We start from the raw sequence: 20,755 nt of genomic DNA on the forward strand, positions 1-20,755 counted from the left end.
TAGTGTACAGGAACATCTGTGCGAGTATAACCTGGAAGTCCCGAGGTCAAAATGGGAGATGCCCCAAGGGTGATGGAGAATGACCGAGCTAAGATCCTGTGGGACTTCCAGATGCAGACGGACAAAATGGTGGTGGCTAACCAACCGGACATAGTGGTGGTAGACAAACAGGAGAAGACGGCCGTAGTGATCGATGTAGCGGTTCGAATGACAGCAATATCAGGAAGAAGGAACACGAGAAGCTGGAGAAATACCAAGGGCTCAGAGAAGAGCTCGAGAGGATGTGGAGGGTGAAGGTAACGGTGGTCCCCGTGGTAATCGGAGCACTAGGTGCGGTGACTCCCAAGCTAGGCGAGTGGCTCCAGCAGATCCCGGGAACAACATCGGAGATCTCTGTCCAGAAGAGCGCAGTCCTGGGAACAGCTAAGATACTGCAAGAGGACCCTCAAGCTCCCAGGCCTCTGGTAGAGGACCCGAGCTTGAAGGATAAACCGTGCTGGGTGTTTGTTTTTATATATATGTGTGTGTGTGTGTGTGTGTGTGTGTGTGTGTGTGTGTGTGTGTGTGTGTGTGTGTGTGTGTGTGTGTGTGTATATATATATATATATATATATATATATATATATATATATGTGTGTGTGTGTGTGTGTGTGTGTGTGTGTGTGTGTGTGTGTGTGTGTGTGTGTATATTGGTGTGTCGGCCCACTGGGCATTTGATTCTAATAACAGGCCTCAGTCTCTCCTGCTGCACTGCTAAATTTTGTATCGGTGCTCAAACCTGCCCACCTCGGGAAGCAAAAATGTGTTCTTTTACTTGTCAGATGAACATATGAGACACTTTGACTCTTCAGTGCAGTGTGGAGCCTAACAAAGATCTGCTTTGTGTCCCAGCTGATCAGCAGGAGGAGAAGAGTCTGACGGAGCAGCAGAGGAACATTTTCAGCTACTTGGACTCAGCTCAGCCACTACAGAGAAAACAATGAGCTCAACACAGAAGGTGACAGACAGAGCAGGGCGATGTGACCAGAAATATTTATCACGATATACATTTGAAAATTTGCGATAATGATGTAACTGATGATATAATTGACACGAGACAAAATACTTTACAACTCCACAACTTTATTAAAAATCCCATCAATGTATTTTCACTTAAACAAACAGCTGTTTTTTATGTGTATTGAAGTTATATAAAATTTAACAGTGCAAATGCAAATTCCTTGCTGACAGTTTAACCAAAAGGCATTTCCAGTGGAAATTGGCCGACATTTGCTCGAGGAATTTGCATTTGCACTGTTAATATTTTTTTGGTCATATCGCCCTGCTCTACTTTCATGTGTTACTGTTTAGGCTTAAATTGGTTTGATGTTTGGTGCCTTTTTCTTAATGTAAAAAAACCCCTCAGGTTACAATCAGACATTTTTCTTTACTGAACCTGTTGGGTCTAAACTCAGACCCTGCTGTCTCCAGGACTTATTCCCATGAAAGAAAAACAAGGCAACAGCGATCGATCGAGTTACTTGCCCCCAGAACCTCGAGAGTCTGGGAAGGGGGACAAATAAATTCCTTTCACCACAGAGTTAAAACAATGTAGAGATGGTAGCATAAAAATGACAACATTTAACAATTCACTTTAACAGAACCAAGCAGGTCATTTTACCAGCTCAGATCTAATTCATATGACAGATAATATATGGTATAAACATCTAGATGATGGGAAAGTGGTATTCTTGGACTTTAGTGCTGCATTTGATTTGATAAATTTTGATCTTTTGATTGATAAACTAAAATGTTGTTGATTTTCACCAGCTGCTATGTGCTCGATAAAAAGCTGCCTCACTTCTCTATTCAGTTTTCACTAATGATCAGCAATATGTCTTGGCTTAATCTTGGGTATGCCAATGATTCCACCATGTTTTATTCAGCCAGTGACAACTCTGAATTGACCAGCATGTCACAACAAAATTTGCTGAATGTCTTTGACTGGATAAGTAAAAACAACATGATTTTAAATGTATCTAAATCCAAATCTATGTTAATTAGAAACAGATTAGTCAACAACCCACAACTGAGTCTTTCCATAGCCAGTGTTAGAACACGTCACCCAGATTAAACTACTTGGCGTTACCATAAATCACCACCTTTCATGGTCTCAGCACATCGACTGTTTTTAAGAAAATGGGACAAGGCATAGCTATGGCTATGAAATGCTCTTTCTGTATCACTTCTTCAATTATGAAAGATGTCATTAATGCACTAGTAATGTCTCATCTGGAGTATTGTTCAATCATTTGGTCAGCAGCTAATAAGACAGATCTTAACAGACTTCAATTAGTCCAGAATAAGGCGTCCAGATTAGATGTTCATACTATACTAATTAAAAATGGACCGATCCTCGCCTCACAAAACGCGCTACTTGGCGTAACCCAGCTTTGCTTATCAGAGAAGTATGTGTCACTCGATAGAGCGGCTGTTGTCTGCGAGACCTGTCGGCGAACTGGTGGAGCATTTGGAGCCTCACTACATGCTTCCAAACCGCAGCATTTTTAATCTTAATCTCTTCCATACTGAGGCGAAAAGGAATCGATTTGTCCCGTACTTCAGCTAGAATGGAGGAAAAAAGACTGGAGTTAGTCTGTGTCCTTAAGCTGCAGCTGCCTCTTCTTCTCTCATGTTTTCTAAGTAGCTGACAGCTGGTAACTGTGCAGGGGCGGCTCTAGCAAAGCTTTGCCAGGGGGCAGGTAGGGCATTAACAAGAAAAGGGAGGCACAAAAAATACTTTTCTTTGTTATTTCAGTTGTCCATTGTGTGTGTGTGTAGGTGGTTGTGGGTGTGTGTATGTTCAGTCCATGAGTTTAACGTGGATCAGATGTCAGGAGGCAGAGTTCAGGAGTCTGACAGCTGTGGGGAAGAAGCTGTTCCGGTACCTGGTGGTCTTAGTCCGGAGGCTCCTGTAGCGCCTCCCAGAGGGCAGGAGGGTGAAGAGTCCATGTGATGGGTGACTGGGGTCTTTGATGATTTTCCCAGCCCTTTTCAGACACCGCTTCCTGTAGATGTCCTTTATGGCAGGAAGTGGTGCTCCGGCGATGCGCTGGGCAGTTTTCACAACCCTCTGCAACGCCTTCCGGTCCGAGGCGGAGCAGTTCCTGTACCAGACTGTTATACAGTTGGTCAGGATGCTCTTGATGGTGCAGCGATAGAAGTTCACCAGGATGTCTGAGGACAGGTGGTTCTTCCTCAGAGTCCTCAGGAAGAAGAGGCGCTGGTGAGGCTTCTTGACCAGCTTGGAGCAGTTGGTCGTCCAGATGAGATCCTCGGAGATGTGGACTCCAAGGAACTTGAAGCTGCTCACACGCTCCACAGCCGTCCCCTTAATGTAGACGGGTGGATGTGGGTCAAATTTAATGATGGTGTTAGAACCATCGGCAGGTCTGCAGTCGTGGGTGAAGAGGGAGTAGAGGAAAGGGCTCATTTGGTATAACGGAATAGCTTTAGTGTCTTGTTTTTAAAACTTGAGTATGAACTTATACAAAATGCAGCAAGATATTTATTTAAAAAACAGTTTTATTGATTACAAAAAACGCTATATCGGATTCATATCGGTATCAGCAGATATCCATATGATATCGGAATCGGTATTGGACATTAAAAAGTGGCATCGTGCCATCTCTAATACTAATATCGATAAAATGCATTATCAACTTTCTTGGCTTCCTGTACAGGCTCAAATATTCTATGGCTTACTTGTAGTTATAAAGAACGCAATTCTGTTAAACACACCACATTTATTTCTGCTCAGCTGCAGTATCCAGATGAAATACATAATGATATTACACGATTTTCAACAAACTGCAATTTAGTAAATCCTCGAGTTAAAAGTAACTTTTTGTAAAACTGTTATATTTAGAGCAACTTTCAAGTGGAATAAATTGCCTTATACAATTAGAGAATTAGTAACTATTCAAAACTTCAGTGAACATTTAAAAGTCGATTTACAGAACTTTTAGTTGTTGTAATATTGTAAGAGATGATTTGTTTTTGAAATTTGTGTAATGTGCCTCAATGTTATTGATATTATTATTGTTATTATTGTTTTTTTTGATTGTTTATATTTTAATTGTGAAACCTCACTGTGGATGTAAGAGCCAAATTATGTGGATATCTTGAATCCACTTTATTGTATAATATTTTATGTGATTGTATTTGACGGAAGACGAGCAACATCTGTTGTGGAAGCTAATGGGGTTCCTTTTGAATAAACAAATAAACAAACATAGGATTTATTATCACTGAATAATTATGTAAAAATCTATAAAAAATTATAGAAATATGTAATAAAAACAACAACTACACACACACACACACACACACACACACACACACACACACACACACACACACACACACACACACACACACACACACACACACACACACACACACACACACACACACACACACACACACACACACACAATCAGGAGGGATGGGCATGATTTTAGTGTTTAAACAGTCATGAGTTATTTTTAACACCAGGTTGGATGTAATGTGTTAGAACTACCAGCAGGTGGGGATAAGAGACCTTTAAGGTGTTTGGTGCCACACTCCACCTTCAGGTTTAAAACTAGTGTTAATGGAGGGAGTTTGAAGGTTCAGTTTGTTCCACGACTGCATTTCACTCACTGTCTCTGTTTGTATCTCTGTCACTGCAGGACCAACATGGAGCGAGAAGTCAGCGCTCTCAGGAGGCCGACAAACCTCACAGAAGAAAGAGAGAGAAAACATACAGCTGTGACGAGTGTGGGAAGGATTTTACTGGGAAGGCTGAACTAAAACATCATCAGGTCATCCACACTGGAGAGAGACCGTTCAGCTGTGACTTGTGTGGAAAGTCTTTTTCCAGGAAGGATTACCTAAAAACACACCAACTCATCCACAGTGGAGTTAAAGCGTACAGCTGTGATCAGTGTGGCAGAGCTTTTACTCAAAGTGGCCACTTACAGAGGCATCTAGTTACCCACTCTGGAATTAAGGCATACAGCTGTGACATCTGTGGAAAGACTTTTTCCTGGAAGCATTCCCTAAAAAAAACACCAACTCATCCACAGTGGAGTTAAAGCGTACAGCTGTGATCAGTGTGGCAGAGCTTTTACTCAAAGTAGCTACTTACAGAGTCATCTAGTTACCCACTCTGGAATTAAGGCATACAGCTGTGACATCTGTGGAAAGACTTTCAGCCGGACAGGGCACCGAAATAGACACCTACGCATTCACACCAGACATGATGTGTACTGCTGTGAACAGTGTGGCAAAGAGTTTATAACAGACGCACAGTTACAAGAACACATGTTTACCCACACTGAGGGACGACCTTATAAATGTGGCCTGTGTGAGAAGACTTTTAAAGCTCCACGTCACCTGAGACGACACCAACAGATCCACACCAGAAAGAGACTCTACAAGTGCAGTTACTGTGAGGTATGTATTTATATTGTTATCTTGTCATTTTAGCCTGACTGTTTGGAACAACTCTGCTCATTAAACTGTGTTAGCATGTTAGCAATTCTACTGCATGGAAAAGCAGCTCTGAGTGATTATTCAGATTTTCATGTCAGTTATGATTTTAGTATTACTGTAGTATTATGGTGGTAGTATTGTAGTTATTGCAGCCCAGTAAACTGAGTGTGTTAACTGAAACAGTAAAATGTAATTGGACGTCTGCAGAGATGCTCTTTATTTCAGGCGACGTTCAGGATAAAAATGTTGAAGGACTGACTTACACTGTCTTTGTGTCTTTGTTTAGAAGCAGAGCGACACAGATGGATCCAGTTCTCAACCCTGTCATCACTGTGGTGGTGGGAAAGACTTTTGTTGTGACCTTTGTGGAAAAACTTTCAGTCGGCAAGACAGCCTAAAAACACATCAACGTAGACACACTGGAGACAAACTGAAAAACTGCAAAGAATGTGGGAGAAGCTTCACCACATCACGTAACTTAAAACGCCATGAACTGATTCACAGTGGGGTTAAAAAGCACCTCTGTGATCAGTGTGGGTCATCCTTCACCACTGCAGGTGAGCTTAAAACACACAAACGAGTCCACACAGGAGAGAAACCATACAAGTGCAGACACTGTGACAAAAGTTTCTCATGTTCAGGTCATCGTAACAAACATGAACATACACACATGGAAGGAAACTACAGCTGTGACCAGTGTGACAAGAGCTTCAGGAATCTCAGTTCATACTCCAAACACAAACGATCCCACGTTACTAATAAACTGTTTCACTGTTACCAATGTGCCCAAACATTCACCTCATTGTCTGCTCTGTGCAAACATCAGCGTGATCACTCAGGGCTGAAATCACTCCCATCACTGGATCACAGTGAATCTGAAGAGACAGAAAGATCCTCTGGTTTCAGTGTCAGACTCAAAAAGCTTGAGATCAGGCTCCACAGAGTTCAGATAGAATCATTTAAACTTGTGTTGAACTGAACTGGTTGCTGGGCTGAACTTCTACATAATACAGATTTACATGGGATCTTATTTTCTGTCATTTTACTGAGTCAGTTTTGTCCTTTTTTCTCTGTCCTGGTTTTGCTCGTCTGTAAATAATTGAAACTCAGTCAAATAGTTCATTGTTCTCCAGCAAAACGTTTTGGAAACTCATGTTTAACCTTTAAAACTCTGACATGTTTTAGCACACAAGGCTTCATCAGGAGTTCACTCATGATTGGACCATGAGAATAAAGGTTTTAGTTCTTTCAAAGAGAGTCTTGGAGCTGTTTGATGTTTTTGTTTTTCTGAAACCACCTGAAAGAAAAACTATTTTCTTGCTTTATGTAGTGTGGAAGTTTTAATGTTTCTTTCATCTGTGATGTTCTTGAATGTGTTGACATGAAGATGGTACAAATAAACTGTCCTTTTAGCTTTAGCTCCTAATTTATTCATTATTTATGGAAGTAGCACAGCAGCAGTTTCTTGATTAACACATGGAGGGCTCGGGATCTGATGGTAAATAATGTTTTGTGTCCTTGTACACATCATACAGCTCAGCTGTTCCACAGATGTCAGGTTTACACAGTGGGATGGTTTGTAAGAACGCAGCTCTCCTGTGGATAAATCCTTACTCTTAGCCTCAGGACCTCACACAGTCCCAGCAGGTTCGGTCAGAAGATTTATCCCTTTTTCATTTCTATATGATTCTTCTTGCATCTAAACAAAGGTGATTATGATGATGATGAGTCATTTATTAAAAAAGAAGCAAAAAACAATATTGTTGTATGAGGATTTTTATGGCAGATTTTGTGCATCAACATTTTTGTACATGAAAATGTTGAAAGGATGCAAAGGAGGAGGAGGGCACAAGAGCTCAGCACGTGATACTGACTGGAAGCAACACAGCTGCTGTTGACAAAGCAGCAGAGTCAGATATGAATGTGTATTAAATTCATTGTATAAATATACCAGATTTATCCACATACGCTAGTTTTCATCAGTTTTTGTACTTTCAGTAAGTTTACTTTTAGTTTATTTTTACTTTCTTAAGACGCAGGAGAATCTGATTCATCATGATTGAGCATTTCATTAAAGTAATGTTTAAAAGACATTTCTCGTTTGTTCTTCCAGCTGCAGCCTCGCTGGTGTTTAACTGTCTGACAGTAAAGAAGATAAAAGATACGTGCAAACACAAACACATGAAAAGTATTTGCAGAAAAGCTTAAAGCTCTTGTTTGTCTGTTTTTTTGTTCCAGTCATCGCCAACATGGCGAAGATGTGAAGCTGCCTTTCTGCTACAGTATCTCCTTACATACATTTGCTCATATCGTAGGACTTCTTATAGAGAGTCTTTCTTTGACCATGTCTCACTGTGTTTTATTCTTGACGTTGCATTTGAGTCTTGCATGACTTTATTTTAATTAATGCTAAAAATGGATGGATGGCTAGACAGACCCCCTGAATTTATCATCTGAAATCTTTTTATTCCTTTATTCCACTGCTTTCAGGCATTTCTGTGCATCCAAATTTATATATAGATATCAAAACACTCATGTCTTTACAGTTTGTTAATATCTTCATAATGTCCAATAATGTTACAGCCCAGTGCTTTCATTTCAACCCCAAGTGTCATTGTCTTTGAAAAAGCACAGAGTATAATGCATCTATTTTGCAACAATAAATAATACAATAAATGTTAAAAGACTTTCAAAAGGGTACCCTGTTTTTCCCTTCGTTGTATCGTACAAATAGAGAGAATATAATTATCTGAGGAACAATTGTCAATAAGCAGAGAAGTTATTAAAATATTAATGCAAGACATGGAAGCAGCTGGTGTTGTTCCTAAATTAGGAACAATATTTTAAAATTACTTCACAATTCTTCTTGCACTTCAGATTGTTACAAACTATCAGAATATAAAGAAAGTCAGAAAATGGAAAACCTCAGCTTATAAAACTGCTATTTTTTTTAACCACAAACCACTGGATCAATTTCAAGGGTTTTGCACTTGATTTTATTTAATCATAAAACACTGCAGAGACGCAAAGAAATAATCATTATAACAGTGTGCAAATACTATGTGTCCAAGCTATAGACGTCTCTGAAGCAACACTTTAAGAAACTCCTGCATAGCTGTGGGGTGCACAGTCCACATTTCACAGTGACAGCACAAAGACCCACACAGCTGGATTTGGATATTTAACATTCTTTCAGTAAAAATTAAACCCTGCATGAGTCCATGAATATCTGGCATTAATCATATGAAAGCCTCTGCTGTAGCACCCTGTCATCCATTCATCCAAGAGATGTAACCAAGACACTTCCTCTATTAGATAATTATTAGATAATCATTGTTGAAAAATAATCTTTAACATCTGAGTAATGTCAGATTTTACAGGATCAGGTGTTTCAGAGTTTAACTCAGAAAATTAAACTTTAACTCAAAATGTATTTTAAATAAATTTCAAACGAGCCATCATGATAAAGCGAATATGTGCAGTTTTGGTGCTCCGTAAGTTCTGTGCTGAACAGCGTGGCTGACTCTTTGTATCTACTATTGCCTCCACAGTCTGAGTCCACACAGGTAATGAGCCATTATGACCAATTATGGAGTCCACTGCCAGCTCGCGCTTTTTTGAGGTTATGTCAAAAGGTTTCTTGGAAATAAACACGGACTATTTGTTTAGGCAGTCTGTGTCAGTGGGCTCAGTCAGTGGTCACGTTGTCTTATTACAATGAACACATGCAGTGTAGTTTATTTTGAGTTAATCCAGCCTTCTACCTGCAAGAAATCTTTAGTGCAGTATGTAATCTGCTTCTGAAAATAGCTCCCAGCAAGAAGAATTTCTTCTTTCAGCTCTAATCCCTGAAAAAAAGACAAAACCCCCCAAAACTTGGTCTGTTCATTGTCACAGTCACAAACAACTCTGGCGTCAGGTGTACATGATTGGAGGATTTGGGGTTGGGTTCTCTGCTCATTCATCACTGCAGATTTTAGTTAGATTTGTTTGTCCGTGGGAACTGTGGGAACCTTAAATTACATTTTGGATTTAAACAAAAAGAAGAGCATGAAGGGGTGTGAAGAAAAACAGATTTTAAACTTTGTTTTTTTGACTGGACTCTGGTGCCATCCTGTGGCTGCTATGAAACAAAAGTGAAGTAATGAAAATAAAACGTGTTCTCAGATCAAGTCTTTTCTCTGTGGCATGTTTTTTTAATGGTTTCTACAGTGTGAGTCAATGAAAGGAGGATGTTGAAGCAGCTTCGCCTTTACATAAGCTGCTAATTGGAGCCATACATTAACCCTGTGACAGTCCAGTTTTGTGGTGGTAAAAACTCTGAAAACATCTAAAGAGTTTTTTAAGGCAGTCCTTCTACATAATCCTTTAACTCTGTGTGCTAATCCAGTCTTTCCCAAACTTCGGAATGTCTTAGGAATGTCTTTAATCCCAACTGAGTATGAATTCTGTTTGTGTGAAGTCTTCTAGGAGCTTGCTTGTCACTGATGTGCTTTATTCTCTTTTAAAACTTTACCGCTTTATATTTTGTTTGGAAAAACATCTGTAAACATACACAGAGAGAGCATATCAGGCAAAAACAGGGTCTGTACAATTCTGAACTTTCAAAATGTTGAAAGGCAACATTTTTTATGACCATCTTATTTCTTCAACAAAGCCTGAAGTCTCATAGGCATCTTACTCACCATTTCTTTAAGCAGTCTTCAGGAATATTTCTCCAGTAAACTCTTCTTTGGATGTTGTTGCCTTTTCTTGCATCCTCTGTCAAGATGATCACACACTGCTTCAACATTTCAGAGGTCTGGGCTCTGGGGAGGCCAATCCATGACTGATAATATTCCAATATAATATAATATATTCCTTCCACCACCTGACAATGTTGAAGGCAGCAGCGCTCCATCTGCACTATACAAATTCATAACAGATGAGTTTTGGTGAGAAGGTATTGTTTTTATTCCCACCTATGCTTCTATTGTTAATATCCCTGGTAATGAACTACTCATTTGATTCAGGTGTGTTGACCCAGGGTGAGATTTAAAACCTGCAGGGACACCGGCCCTCGAGGCCTGGAGTTCCCCAGGGTGGGGATGTAAGCAGGGACTGCTTACATCAGGGGTCCCCAATCCCAGTCCACGAGGGCCGGTGTCCCTGCAGGTTTTAAATCTCACCCTGGGTCAACACACCTGAATCACATGATTACTTCATTACCAGGCCTCTGGAGAACTTCAAGACATGTTGAGAAGGTAATTTATCCATTTAAATCAGCTGTGATGGATCAAGGACACATCTAAAACCTGCAGGGACAGCGGCCCTCGTGGACTGGGATTGGGGACCCCTGGCTTACATGGACAGGACCCTGCTTATATCAGACCTTCTGAGCGAGCCTCTCTCATCTTCTAACTATGGTCTCCCAACTGTTCCTCACTCTGACTTTAAACCAGAGGCAATCCTATTTTTGAGGTTGCTGAGCGAAATCACTTGAACAACCTATAAAACCTCAGGCAGGCTGATGTTTGATAGGTTAGCTTTCCATAATCTTCTCCCCTTTATTTAGGGCCATAGATTGCATCTATTTGCATGTATCGAAGTGTGTTTGTTAAAATGATTATGTGTCTGTAACTTATCTTTAATGTGTGGCTTAAAGACCTTGTGAAAGCCTGGAAAAATGTTGCTCAAGACCACTTTAGCAAAATTACAAGAAAGTTTGACTTTTTGAAGTAAAATATAAAGAAAAGAGGACTGACTCATAATCTTTTTGCACAGTACAATATAAAACCCAACAATTAATATTTGACTACTGTCAGGACATGAGTCTGAGACCTCTGCGTTAACCACCTTTAATGCAATCTACATGACTCACTCTGCACTGTCGAGGGACATCCTGCCTTTTCTATTGATGACAGATTTGTGGGGCTGAGTTAATAGAGCTAACATTGATTTAGTAGGATTTCAGAAATGCACAGTTACTTTTATTCCTCTGTAGTGGGCAGCAGGACTTACACATTTTCAGATTTTGAGCCGTACTTCAGGAAGCAGGAGGCAGGATGAGGCAGAAGGATTTTACTTCAAACTGTGGAAGGGAGTCAGTCTTATTGCTGGAGGAAGGCCAGACATCAGAGCAGGAAGCTGAAAGCTCAGAGGAAGACATATCAGCTTTTGAGGAACCACACAAACACACACAGACACACACACAGACACACACACAAAGCTGCCAATGAAAGCTGATTCCAGGCTGGTGTCCTGTATTGCGATCAAAACCAAATCCCAGAGCTTCAGAGCCCAAACTTACGTAATGCTTCTTATCCAAGATGGACTTTGGGCATCGTCACTTTGCCCGTACTCAGGCTCCTCAAAGCCGGCATGTCCTCCTCTGAACTTTCACCTTCTTGCTCTCCTGTCTGGCCCCTCCTCCTCCTCATCTCTCGACAGCTCAAGTTTTGACTTCACTTCCAAAAATCCTTTCTGTCTCACTCAGCCATCAAATCATTTTTATGACAGATGTGCCCACTTCATGGGACAGAAGATAATAAATAAATAACAAATTTGAAAAAGAAGTGGTCCAGCATGTTTCTTTAGAAAACAAAATCTGAATATAAAAACATTTTTTTCTGTGTCTCAGGACAATAAAAGATCTTTTTCCCCTGACGCCATGCTGACTAGCATCTTTTCCCTTTTTGTACTTGTTAACATTTAATAATACAGTATTTTAATTCAATGTATTTTTCTTTTTTTTTTAATTTACAAATAACATCTTGCACCTGAAGTACCTTCAGTGACCACCAGGGGACGGCAGCTCACATAATCACTAGTTTAAACAATTGCTCAAATTATTCCTCAGCAACTATTCGGCTTGTAGAGTTATTGTTTGCATAATTTCTTTCGGAAAGATTGTTTAGTATTAATTCTTAAATTATTTTTCTTCCCAACTGCTGTTTAGATTCTTCTATCCCTTGTATATCTTTGGGTTTTATATTGTCAATTGAACTTCCAATAGTTACCAGCATCACTGTCTCTCTGTGCTCATGTTGGCAACTTGAGCTCCAAGATGGATGCCTTTTGATTTAAACCCTTTAAACATTTCTTATTTCCTTTAAAAGCTAATTTTAAAAAAACATTTCAGAGCTGAGGAATTAGGAAATCTTAAGTTTAACTGTACTCATGTCCTAGTTTGTGTATTTGTCTGTATTTGTATCACCACATAACTGATTCGAGGTTCACCTCTTCAGCTTGACTGCAGGTAAGATGAGAGGAACGGTGACTGGAGGATGAAAAGAGGCGGGCAGCACAGATGGAAAAGCAGATGGGAGTTTCTCAGGGAACAAAAGAAAAGATCATGTGAAGCGAAGGGCTCCTTTTATCCTTGTATCTTAAATTAAGTTTTAGCCCTGTAGAGTGAGCACATTCCCCTGCTTTCACCCAGCAGTCCCCAAACAGCTGTTTAAAGGTTCAGGTTGAGACTTTGGTGAGGATAAAGTTAGGCAGGGCACGGCTGCATAGTAACTGCAGAGCATATCAGTGAGGGTCCTCACATGAGAGGATGTGTGATATCTCACATGACATGACATGGGTTCAGAGACTGAGCTGAGCTGTAATAATTTTTGGTAATTAAAATTTATTTGATGACTTGGTACAAAATCAGGAATAAAAAGAATATTGTGCTTTTACTCTATTTCATTTGTTGCTAAGATGTTTTATCTTCCATTCCTTCTTGCACAAAGATGCAGAAACCGATGATGGTGCTGGGCGATGCCCTTCAACAGCCATGCAAAAGCTCACATCCTGGTACGTCCTCCACACTCTTGAGACTGTGCCATCCTGGACGAGCTGGACTGTCTGTGCAATGTCAATGAGCTGCAGCTACCGTCTCCTGTTACTAATACTAACAACAGTAGCAAAAAGGAAAACTAGAGACGTATCAGTCTGGAAGGATAAGGAGAGAGCAATAGTCTGTGGTCACTGCCTCCTAAATGATTTTCTTTTTGGGGTTTGGCTGTTGTCCTGTTGCATCTGTTGTTACTTTCACTTTCACCAAAGCAGCTGAATTGGCTTTGCAGTGGTTTATGTTTCTTAAGTGAACAGACTGATATTAAACTCTGAGGTTTAACTGACTTTGGTTATGCCATAATAGTTGAGTGTTCCTTTATTTATTTATTTTGGAGCAGTATTTTTTAAGGCTTTGCATGAGACGTCTGAACCTGCCAGTCACATTTCCCAGTTATCAGTTTCGCTTTCTTGGACTCTGTCCGGCTCATAATTGCGTAACTCCATTCTGCTCTAATGCGTCACAATCTAAAGTAAATACAGGAAAAGTAAAGAGCGGCAACAATAACACAGGTTGATTTTTCTCTGTTAACTAGTGAAGCAATACGCCCTCACTGACCTCTGACCTCTGACCCCACAGGTCTGATGTGAACTGATGCCTTTATCTGTGCCCGCTGGAAACATAAACATAAGATGAGAACTGAGAAAATATCTGCAAACATGGAAGAAAAAACATGTAAAAGGATTCAGTTTGTGTGATTGAACAAACAGAGCTTCATGTTCATGATAAAAAGCTTTTATGGATGAAACATATGGAATCACAGGTTTACAGTTGTGATCAAACGCTTACAAATTTAACAATGATGGGTCTTTCTCTACATTTTACAATCAGCCAGTGATATACTCTCCACTGTATAAAAATAAAGAGAAAAATACAAAACAATCAGTCTATGTACAAGGCAAGCATGGTTTTTGGCTTTAATTCAAATCAAATCCATTTTTTTTTGTATAGTGCCAAATCCCAACAGTCACCTCAAGGCGCTGATAAAACTCTGTTACGGTGAGTTCGTTTGGATGAGAACATTCTGTCTGAAAAAACTGAACACTGATCACCCTCTGTCTTCTAATTTTAGTTCAGATTGAATGCTATCACCTTCACTCCCTGCTGACGTGATAAGGAAAAGTAAATGAAGTTACTGAGTACACTGAAAACCAATACATTTTAATAGGCGTGGTAGGCCTTATTAAATTAAATGTAAAACAATAATGACACATGATAGACTTTCAGAAAAAAATGAACTCCGAGAGGATCATAGTGAAAGTACTGACGATAACGTGCTGTTCAGACAGCCTTCTTTGTTGAGCCCTGAATTTGGTACCAATTTAAACACAGTGTTATCAAATGCATTCAAAACGACAATGAAGAGTCACAAGAGCCACAGTTACCCAGGAAACACCAATGTTATCTTGCCAGTCAAAACAGAGGGGTGTACTGCAAGTGAAATTACAGTAATAGGTTAGAAGGCTGCAGTATGTTGAGCTTAAATTCTGGAGTATCGTGAAGGTGGATGTCTGTTTACATGGCTACATCACTGTGGTAACTTACCCTGCTCCTAACACTAATACTAACACCTTCTTAGTACCTGATCGAACCTCCTGTACTTTCTTTTAAGGGTTAGGTCCATATTAACATGATAGCATCACTCCAGTTTTTTGGGCTGCAGATCGACTAACAACTTCCTGTTCCACCACATCCCAAAGGTTCTCTACTGGATTGAGATCTGGAGACTGTGGAGCCGATTTGAGTACAGTGACCTCATTGTCAGGTTCAAGAATCCAGTTTGAGATGATCTGAGCTTTGTGTTATCCTGCTGGAAGCAGCGATCAGTAAATGGGTACACTGTGGTCATGAAGGGATTGCTCACCAGCCTGAACCGATCTGAGAAAGGATGGATCCATCTTCTCATGTTTATACCAAATTCTGTCCCTACCATCCAAATGTTGCAGCAGAAATCGAGACTCATCAGATCAGGCAACATTTTTCCAATCTTCTGTTGTCCACGTTTGGTGAACCCGTGAGAAATATAGCCTCAGTTTCCTGTTCTTAGCTGACAGGAGTGCCATCAGGTGTGGTCTTCTTCTGCTGCAGTAGCCCATCTGCACCAAAAACAGACAGATGTTGACATTGTTTCCACATACAGTAGTGGTCTCTGCTTCCCCATGTCAGCAAAATCAGCTCAGTGTCTGAATCAATTAGCTCAGTGGGGCTCCAAAGTGAGAGGTCGGGGATTTGAGTTGGCGTTATTTGGTTTTATTTTATTTTTTTTTTGTTTTGTTTTCATTAAAAAAAAACATAAATTGATTTTTAAACAAAACTTTCCTTGCATATTTCCTGACTCCTTTCTTGGACAATGAGTCTTAACTCACAATAACAATGAGCTGAACAGCCTGTGAGATGACCGAACTGAAAAGCAGAAATAAATATGCTTACCTACAAGCATATTTGCAACATAATATGCAACATCTACTACATCACAGTAGCAACCAACAGAGCTGAAAAATGAAGCCAACGTTCATGTGCCAAAAATTGCAGGTCCTCTAATGGCCAAAATCCCTTTAGCCAACCATGTGAAAATGCCCAACTTCACCTTACATATAAGCATGTTTACAGCCTGATATGAACAACACCTTTGGTCTCCATAATAAATTTCTTCCTTCATATCAACTGTACAACTGTAGATAACTCAGCCATGTAAATATAGGTACAGCTTTTTTATTATGAGTGTGGACTGTGAGGTGCACACACTGCAGAATTTCCTATCCATCCATACCTGCTGGTCAGGAGGTATGGATGAACCGTATTAAGAAAGCATCCTCTGCATATCAGTTAGAAAAAAATAAAATAATGTACAGTCTGTAAAGCATTAGGCGACATTATGCTGTGCTCTCTCTGTGTAGCTTATATAAAAGGAAGAACTAGATCAGCCCTATATAATTAAACATAAAATATGAATATTTCTGTATACATCTACCTTCAGGTATATAAATCTGTATGGCTAATTTCTCCAATATGGATTTAGTATTTTTATCTAAGATTTAATTTGTGCATTAACTATTTGAAAACAACTTTTTTTAAAGTCAGTTAGTCATTCTTGGATATGGAGAATAATTATAAAAATCAATTTGTTGTCCTGGAAACATTATAGGAGGCACTGTTTCATCTGTGAACGTTATGTGTTTAAAATGTCAAAGATCATTGTGAAATCTCACAGTGATGTGGAAAAAATATATGTATATATATCTATATATATATCTCCAGGAGGCTTCACGGTCCAATAAGAAGACTTTCACCTCAAAACCGTTTGCAAGCCACAAGTTCAGTCCCTGCAGCATCAGGCGATATGTCTATAAAAGCGGCGTTAAGAATAATTCCTCCACACTGACCGAACACAAGCATCAGTTCTCAAAGTCTTTAACAAAACGAGCTATTTGTGTCGCAGATCAGAGCCCGTGATCTCAGTCTGCAGGATGGACTGGGCTCGGGAGTTTCTAGAACACTGGGTCGAGCTTTCTGTACCATTTTGGTTCACGCTGTGGAGCCTGAAGTCCTGTCCCACGCAGCGCTTTACAGAAAAAAACACTTCCATGTCCTCCTCAGCTCACTCTGAACCTTTATGTGCAAAAAAAGAAGAAGTAGAATTATATTAAATATATTATATATTAAAAATCATATAAATTATGTTACAAAAAACACATGCATAGCCTCACCTCACTGTTGAGGAAACAGTAGAGAACAGCTACAATTAGACCCTAAACGGAAACAAATACCAACATAACAGATCAGTGCAAGCGTGTCGGAAACAAGGCTCTATTAATACTAAAGCATGTGCTGCCTTTAAGGGTCACCACCTATCCCGAGCATCCTCATCTGCCACACCAACCCACTGCATGTCCTCATTCACTACATTCATGAATCTCCTCCATTGGCTTCCTCTTTTCTTTCTGCCGGTGCGTTTAGAGGCAGTGAGAGAAAGGAATGACTGGTTCGTTGGGACAGCACAAGAAATGAGCACATCAGAGTGACAGCTCAGGTTGAGTGTTTGGGGACAAAGTTAGAGAGGCAAGGCTGAGGTTTGATGGTGGATATGTTGGACAGAAGCTGCCCGGCAGGAGGAAAAGAGGAAGACCGCCAAGACGAGTCAAGGATGTGGGGAAAGAATGGAGACTGTCTGCAGACTCAGAGCCGGACATTAAACTAGGACACAGTCAGTGAGCTAAAAAGAACATCCAATGTTTATTTTTCTTGCTACAGCTCCCAATCATACATGGCTATCTTGTAAGGGTCAAAATTCTTGATGTGGCTCTCTCCATTGCTGGGTCTTAACTTGATGATATTTTTATCTTCCTCTACTGTCAATTTTGCTAAACAGACCAAAAAAGGCAAATCGTTTTATTTAGGAATTTTATGTTTTAAATGTCTTATAGTACCTGGAATGATCCGAGGCCGAGGTCGAAGAAGATCTTCACTTGCTTCACGTTTTCATTTTCCGGTTCCATCAGGTAGAAAAACACCACATAATACACCCCAAACAGAGGGATCAGCAGGAGTGTGGACTTAGCCAGACGCCTGATAAACACACACACAATACACACTTACTCAATGCACATAATACATTTAGACTAAAACTTATCTGTGAGACCATCAGTGGAAATTTTGTCTCTCTTTTATCAATGCAGAAAAATTGTTTATTTGGAATATTACAGAAGAGAGTTATTGTGAGGAAAGAAAACTTAAAATTCCTTCTTGTCTTCAGGAATGGCTATTATTTGTTTGGTAAAGAAAGAATAATCAAAATCATTTGTTTCCACATTGAGAAGCAGAAAACAGGCAGGAAGATTGATACTAAGATGTCCAAGTTTAAACACAGTTAGCTGATAATGTGATAACGGTTCCTGTCTAATGTGCAAAGGTGATTTGATATGGCTGCTGCTTTCGTCACCACATTATCAGGAAGCCCTCTTAAATGTATATAAATCTAATCAGCGAGAGCTCGGAGGTAAAAATATGACTCCTCAGTTCCTTGACATACTTGTATTGGGATTGATCGTTTCCGCCGACATCACAGCTGCGCAGTTTCTGCACTAGGATGCGGATGATGCTGATGAACAGGATGAAATTGATCTTGTAGAGAAACACGGCAGAAAGAAAGAGGAGTCATATTAGCAAAAAGTGACTTCTTTAAGAGCAGAAAGGTTAGAAACTAAATCTATGAAATGTGTCTGTCCATCCATCCATCCATCCTTCTTCTCACATTTATGCAGGGCTGTCTGGATAAGTTTGCCTAAGCAGAGAAACGCAGACCTTCCTCCACCCAGCTACCTGCTCCAGCTCATCATCTTGAGGAACACCAAAGCATCCCAAGGCCAACTGAGAGGCATAATCTCCCAGCATGCCCTGGGTCCACTTCAGGGCCTCCTCACTCAGGAGGTCATAATCTTAGTTATCCCCAAGCCACCTCCATTTAATGTGGACGAGTAGCAGCTCTAATCTGTGCCTCTAAATAATTGAATTTCTTACCCTGTCATTTTAGGTCACCACAGCTAAAGGCAGGGATGTAGACTGACCAGTAAATTGACAGCTTCGCTTTTACGCTCAGCTCTCTCTTTACCACTACGGACCAGTATAGTGTTCACATCACTGCAGACATGGCCCCAGTCCATCTGTCAGTCTTCTGCTCCCCTCACGTGTGAACAAGACCCGAGTGACGAGATACTCCTCCACTGTAAAGCTCAACAACCCGTCATACAGTCCTCTTCACACTTGGTGGTTTATTGCAGGGGACCTGAGTAAGTGAAATGTGATGTACTTGCATTTATAGAGTGCTTTACTAACACTCAAAGCTCTTTAGAGTGCAAATTTTAAGGACTTTAAAACAAACAAACAAAAAGAAGAGCGAAGGGGTGTGAAGAAAAACAGATTTTAAACTTTGTTTTTTTTTACCTGGACTCTGGTGCCATCCTGTGGCTGCTATGAAACAAAAGTGAAGTAATGAAAATAAAAAATGTTCTCAGTTTTCCTTGTTTGCCAAACTTCTCTCTAAAAACCAAGTCTGGTCCCTGTGTTTTTATTACAGTCTCTACAGTGTGAGATAATAAAAGGAGGATGTTGAAGGTAGCACCGCTCCACCTGCACTATACACACTATACAATTTTGGGGGGGGGGGGTTATTCCCACCTATGCTTCTATTTTCTATATTAAAAAAACAACAGGAGTTATGCAGGTTTAGTATGATCAAAACTCCAGACTCACAGTGAAACATCATGCTGTGTAACACTATACACCAGTGTAAAGTTCAGGAAAGTTTCTTCATGGTTCAGAGGCTGCTCGGCAGAGGATGATTTAAAGATGTGTGTGAAATGGGCTGTTATGATTGGTCAGAAAATGTGATGGCGGTTGCCTTTTTATAAAGAGTAGCCTTTCCTTTTTGCCAGCGGTCATGGCCGCTAAAGAGCGTTTCCCTGAGCCTTAAAACTGCAAAGACGGCACGGCGCTGTCACGCTGATGGCCCGGGAGACACTGTTGGTGAGTCGGAAACTATTGCCTAATACAAAGCATTAAACAGTGTTAAAAACACAACAGCCTTTATAAATGTAGTTTGGACCCGGAAGCAAGTTTCATCAGGTCATCACTTAAAGACTGGATATCCCACCTGCTGTGGAGTTTTAATGCAGTACAGTTGTTATTATTAAACTCCTGTCACATTCTGACTGTTAAAATGAATAACATTCATATAAGAAATGAAATTGTTTCAAGTAAACTGTATATGGTGTTAAATAGGCCTAAACTACTGTACTTTAATGTTGGCAATAAGGGCGGTACTTCAAGAGCCATATATTTTATGAGCTGGTACTCATTGTGATATATAGAGGACAGCAGGAGCAGAACAGACACACAGCAACAACCAACAACAACCCTGCAAGTGGACCTATTTTGGGGGGACTTGTGTATCATGTAAAGCACTGTGCAATGCTCTATGTGACAAATATTAAAAAATAAATTTCATTAGTATAGATGAAATATTTTCTTCTCTACGAATGCCCAGCAGCCCTGAAACCCTCTGAACTCTAATGTTCACAACCCAATAAATCGATAGACTTTGAGGAGCATGAATTAGACTGGATAAGAATTTTTATGGAACTTCTTTTATCCTGGATCTGGAAGAACCCTTGACCCCAAGCAAGCTCATGCCATCATCCTGTACCCAGCTCCACTTGTTTGTGAAACAAAGCTGTGTCCCATTGGTTCTCCTGTTTGGTCTACCTTAGTAATTTGGTCACCCTCAACAAAACGAACAGTAAGTATGGAGAATTCAAGTCCATGTCAAGTTCTTGTCAACGGGAAGAGAAAAAGTGTCTCATCAGTTTGATACCTGCTACGTGAAGGTGTTAGAGAAGATTTGCATCAATAAGATTTCGT

At 40.1% G+C, this 20,755-nt stretch overlaps 1 long non-coding RNA gene across 1 annotated transcript; it reads right to left on the bottom strand.

Moving 5' to 3' along the window:
• Window positions 1-16,912: 16,912 nt before the first annotated feature.
• On the bottom strand, window positions 16,913-18,552 carry LOC120441945. Its single transcript, XR_005614404.1, has 4 exons — window positions 18,369-18,552; window positions 17,767-17,905; window positions 17,047-17,088; window positions 16,913-16,948 (listed from the first exon to the last, which is right to left on the bottom strand). It is a non-coding gene; the product is annotated as an uncharacterized LOC120441945 (long non-coding RNA).
• Window positions 18,553-20,755: the final 2,203 nt, after the last annotated feature.

Source organism: Oreochromis aureus, linkage group 9, assembly GCF_013358895.1.
Source record: "Oreochromis aureus strain Israel breed Guangdong linkage group 9, ZZ_aureus, whole genome shotgun sequence".
NCBI classification, from domain to species: domain Eukaryota; kingdom Metazoa; phylum Chordata; class Actinopteri; order Cichliformes; family Cichlidae; genus Oreochromis; species Oreochromis aureus.